Source organism: Myotis lucifugus, unplaced genomic scaffold (assembly GCF_000147115.1).
Source record: "Myotis lucifugus unplaced genomic scaffold, Myoluc2.0 scaffold_6, whole genome shotgun sequence".
NCBI classification, from domain to species: Eukaryota; Metazoa; Chordata; class Mammalia; order Chiroptera; family Vespertilionidae; genus Myotis; species Myotis lucifugus.
The window spans coordinates 19090262-19095794 of NW_005871054.1; the positions used below are offsets into that span (position 1 = coordinate 19090262).

A 5533-nucleotide genomic window follows, 5' to 3' on the forward strand; every position below is an offset into this window, starting at 1 on the left:
TTTGTTTTTTTATTGTCTTGCTCAGCTGTTGTTCAATTATGGTAAAATACACATAACGTAAAATTTGTCATCTTAACCATTTTAGGAGTACAGTTCAGTGGCATTTAATATATTCACATTGTTGCACAATCATCACCACCATCCATATTGAGAACTCTTTACCCATTAAATAATGACTCCCCATTCCCTCCTCTTTCCAACCTTTGGCAACTGCCATTCTACGTTCTGTCTCTCTGTATTTGACTATCTAGGTACCTCACGTAAATGAAATCATACAGTATTTGTCTTTTAGTGACTGGCTTATTTCATTTAGCATGATGTCCTCAAGATGCTTTCATGTTGTATAAGAACTTCCTTCCTTTTTAAAACTGAATAGTATTCCATTATATGTATACACTACATTTTGCTTATTCACTCTTCTAATGGACATCTGGTTGGCTTATGCTGCTATGAGCATGGGTGTACAAATATCTTTTCAAGACCTTGCTTTCAATTCATTTGGATATATACCCAAAAGTATAATTGATGAATCATATGATAATCCTATTTTTAATTTTTGAGGAACAGCTATACTGTTTTTCCACAGCAGCTTCACCATTTTACATTCCTATCAACAGTGCATAAGGATTCCAACTTTTCCAAATTCCTGCCAACACTTGATGGGTAGGAGGTAGTATCTCACTGTAGTTTTTATTTGCATTTCCCTAATGATTAGTGGTTTTGAGCTCTTGCTTTATTTTAATGTTCTTAATCGGCAAAACAAGAAGTTGACAACTCAGTCTCCAATTTTTTGTAAATGTATTCATCATTGAAATCTGAAAATCTGAGAACTACCAGTGTATTCTCTGTATCTTCCTCTCATCTTCCATTTACCTCTTCAATTCACTTGTTTGCCTTTCGCTCTCAGTCTTCTCCTGACACCTCTTTCACCAGAGTCAACAAATCATTAACTTATCATTGTCAAATAGAATGGACCTTCTTTAGTATTTACATGATTAGTGAAAAGCACAGAGGCTCTGGAGTCAAACATAGAATCCTGCATCCTTCAGCATAACACACCACCAAGGAATGTAATTCCTGCCCCTGGTCTTCCTGCACGGTAATGTCATCCTTTTCCATAGTTTCATTCTCCACCCTCTGCAATGACTCCCAAATTTCTAGTATTCAACCATGTCAGCGGAAGACTAAGACTGGGAAAGGCACTTTGCAAGGGATGTAAGGATGAATTAGATAAGACTCCTGCTCTCTTACAGTTTAGTAAGAGAGAGATTAGGGTAAAGATGTGTCACAGGTGCTATGGAAGAAAGGAATGGTTATTCCCATCAGGCCTGAAGTAGACAGGAAAGGCATCCCAGAAGACTACTGGAACGGAAGGAGTCTTTGAAATGTTTATCAGGTGGAAAACGGGGAGACAGGTGTTGCATGAACAAAAGTCCACCACTGCCTGAGGTCCTAGATATATGAAGAATGGGGGTTAGCAATATGAGAAAGCAGGAAGGGGCCCATGGAAGGGGGCATGCCGTGCTCTAAAGTTAGCACAAGAAAGACACTGGTTAGCAACTGAAGGATTTTTTTTTAATATATATATTTTATTGGTTTGTTACAGAGTAAGGGAAAGAGAGAGAGAGTTAGAAACATTGATGAGAGAGAACATCAATCAACTGCCTCCTGCACCCTCCCTACTGGGGATGTGCCCGCAGCCAAGTTACATGCCCTTTACTGGAATCGAACCTGGGACCCTTGAGTCCGCAGGCTGACACTCTATGATTCAATAATTGTTTTTTGAGCCAAACCAGTTAGGGCAGCAACTGAAGGATTTGAGGCTCAGGGAATCATAGGATTGATTCCGCATTTTAGAACTATTGCTCTGGTGGCAGAGTGGAGAGTGGGTTAAAGAAGAGAAGATTCGAGGCAGGGAAATCTCTTCGATCCTTTCAGTAGATCAGGTGAGAGTTAATGAAAGGCCTGAACTAAGATGGTAATAGTGGAAAAGAAGGAAGGGCATACAACACAGGAAACATGATTGTATGAAATTGGCGGGGTTTAGCCACCGATTAGATTTGGAGAAAAGAGAAAAGGAATTTAGGCTGACTAAGAAGTTTCTGTCTTGGATGACTAAACAGACGGTGGTACTATGTGCTCAGATTGGAAACACGTAGAGGAAGAAGAAAAGATGAGTTCAGTTAGGGACACGCTGAAATTGTGATCTTTCTCTGGGACATTCAGGTGGTTACAGAAAGAGATCAAAGGATATTTTTCCATTGATTTTGTTTTTTGTTTTTTTTAGAGAGATGGGCAGGAGGTGGGGGCTAGAGATACAGATTTGTAAGATGGAAGTTGCAGCCATATGGAGCAGATGCAGCAGATGCCCTGCCAGTATCCCCTCCACACGCACCATTCAGGTGAGGGCTTCTAACTGCAAACACCCGTGTGACTCTGTTGGGAGCCCACTGGGTGGGCAGGCCAACTCAGGAGGTAATGAGGAGTGACTGCTGTAGGGCCTGGGATTGCTTTTGGGGGGTAATAAAAATATTCTCAAATTAGATGGTGTGATATTGCATAACTTTATAAATGTACTAAAACCCAGTAAATTGCACACGTTTAAAGAGTGGATTTTATGGTTTATAAATTACATCTCAATTTTTTTAAATTGTGAAGAAAAAAACCCAATGGCTCAGCCTAACTGAACTGCTTAGTTCACAAATGTGCCCATGTTTTCACACCTATGTGCCTTTGCTCACTGTTGCTTCCAACTAGAATTTTCTTTTTTTTTTCCCATTCCTCTCCCCATATTTCCAAATCCTACTCTTTCTTCAAAACCTAGCTAAATTCTCTTTTCCCATGCACTTACCCTTCCCCAGGTCAGGGGAATGTCTTGTGCTTCTCTAACATCTGCTAGCTATTTATTTTGCTTCCTGCTTTTTTTTTTTTATACTCTCTTCTCGGTATTAGAGATTTTCACATATCTTGTTTAATGCACTTTAGGTTCCTGAGAACAGCTGTTTTACCTGTAGATCTATTAAGTAAGTGCCTTGCACATAGTAACCTCTCAAAAAACAATTATTGAATCAATACATCAAGGACTGAGAAGTCTCAAAGGGAATCTAGGAAAAAGGACAAACTAAATTAACGTCAATTAGCCTTCAGCTAAACACTTCATCATGATTTAAGGAACTATGAGACAACTTAAAGCCTATGAAGTCAGAATTCTTTCTAAAGACACTTGAGATTTTGAAGTGTATGATCAGAGTACAAATTATAGTAAAATGCTCAGGTCATTCTAGTCTAACTATATTATAAATAAAATCAACATGCCCTGGCCAGGTGGCTCAGTTGGTTGAAGTGTCATCCTGTACATGAAAAGGTTGCTGGTTCCATTTTCGGTCAGGGCACTCACCTAGGTTGCAGGTTTGATCCCCAGTGGTCTCATGTGGCAGGCAGCCAATCAATGTCTGTCTGTCTGTCTGTCTGTCTGTCTCTCCCCCCCCCCCCTTTCCTCTTTCTCTAAAAATCAATAAAAACATAATCTTGGGTGAGGATTAAAAAAAATAATATATAATCAAATGGTAAATTATATAAAGCCACATATAAATGCAAATAAAGAAAAGAGAGGTGTTATGTGGAATTCTCACACACACACATACACAAATCCTTAAGCCTCTAATAGCAGCTTGATTCGTTTAGAAAAGTTGCTTCTAGGAAGAGTAACATCTGTCTCTTTAAGGACCAGGAGAGAAAATGGAAGTCACTAGTGAGACGGGACTGGCTGTAAACAGCTCCAATGAGGTCCTGGGAATCCTGCGAGAGAGGATATTTGGGGCTGGACTAAAACGTCCGCTGGGAAGTGGAAGGAAGAAAAAGGCAAAGTTAGGTAAGAGCATTCTTAAAAAAAAAAAAAAAGGTAAACAACTGAATTTACTTTCAATTTTACAGTGAAAGAACGGCAGGACCCTCTGAAGAATAAGGTATAATTAGATGGAATGAGAGCTACTACTGGATGCGAGACATTTAGCAGCCTCCCATTCCTGAGAATGTTTTTTGAAAAACATAGCTTCAGAGTAGGACTAGAGTTTATACGATTTTACTTGTCCCATCTTTGATAGAAATTATTTTAAAATCCTCATTTCTTCCCTTTTTTTTTTAATCTTCACCCAAGGATATTTTTCTATTGATTGCTTTTAGAGAGAGGGACGAAGGGGAGTGGGGGGAGGACCAGGCAGCGCGAGAAACATCTATGTGAGAAAGATAGTCGACTGGTTGCCTCCCACCCGGGGATGGAGTCCGCAACCCAGGTACATGCCCTTGACCGGGAATCGAACCCGCGACCCTTCGGTCCTCAGGTAACGCTCTAACCACTGACCACACCGGCCAGAGCAAAATTCGCACTTATTAACTTTCAAACCTGGGACAGTCATTAAGATGGATTACTTGGTATAAAAAGTAGGGAGCCACTTAACTTTCTTTCTGTTCTCAAAAACTGCCCTCTTGACCTCTGCTTGGGGGTGGGAGGATTGTTGACTGCAGCCCTTCGCTTGTTTCCACACCATTTACTTTGGGGGTAACATGTTGACAGAAGGAGAATCAGGTCGTTTCTGGGACAGCTGCTCGGGCTTTTCTCACATAAACCATCAGTGATTGAACACAGGGCGTGTTTTCCTTTTAGATCAGCGGTTCTCAACCTGTGGGTCGCGACCCCCTTTGGCTGTGGGTCGCGACCCCCTTTGGCGGTCGAACGACCGTTTCACAGGGGTCGCCTAAGACCACCCTTCATCACAGTAGCAACATTACAGTTATGAAGTAGCCACGAAAATAATTTTATGGTTGTGTCACAACAGGAGGAACTGTATTTAAAGGGCCAGAAGGTTGAGATCCGCTGCCTTAGATGCTCACCCGCACTCCCACCCCCGCCCCACTCACCTGGCACTGCCACCTGGATTCCCGGCCAGGAGAAGCCTGGGTCCGTGACTCCTGACCGCACTTCCCTCCGATGGCAGGGGTGCGCCCTCGAATTTAAAGATGGCCAAGTAGGAACCCCGAGACACATGGCAAGGAGCCACTTCAGTTCCCTCTGCGGTCGGCGGGGGCTCTGGATGCGTCCGCCCCGGTGCCAAGTGCCGGGGGCTCTGCCAGCCGCCCCCGCGGGGCAGCACCGAGGAGGGGAAGTTGGGGAGCTGGGGGAAGGGATCTCAGGTGGAAACTGCGCTCTGCTCTGCACCCCTTTGCGCGGCCCCCGTCCCAGCTGGCCCCTCTCCCCCCCCCCACACCGTAACCTGAGCGGAGCCGAGAGGATTCCAGAAAAGACACGCTCGATACTTCACACCGGAAGATCATTATTTAGTTTAGCCAGTCCTCTTTTCGTAGTCAGTACAGGCTATAGGGAGGGGGGAACATGAGCTCTATTAATCTTCAGAATAGCCGACCCCTTACCATGACTGACTACCAGTAATGGCGTTTTCCTGACGCATTTCACCTTTTCGTGCCAGGCATGAAAATAAATAGGGGGTCTGTTACTCTCCTGTCGATATGTGTATTT

The 5533-nt window shown here is 43.0% G+C and overlaps 1 protein-coding gene across 1 annotated transcript in view; it reads right to left on the reverse strand.

Moving 5' to 3' along the window:
* The window catches only part of QPCT (glutaminyl-peptide cyclotransferase), a 38777-nt gene extending 33548 nt beyond the window's left edge, over window positions 1–5229 (reverse strand). Inside the window, exon 1 of the mRNA XM_014448113.2 lies at window positions 4918–5229. The gene's annotated coding sequence lies outside the window, so the exon portion shown is untranslated. The remainder of the gene's footprint in view (window positions 1–4917) is intronic.
* Window positions 5230–5533: the final 304 nt, after the last annotated feature.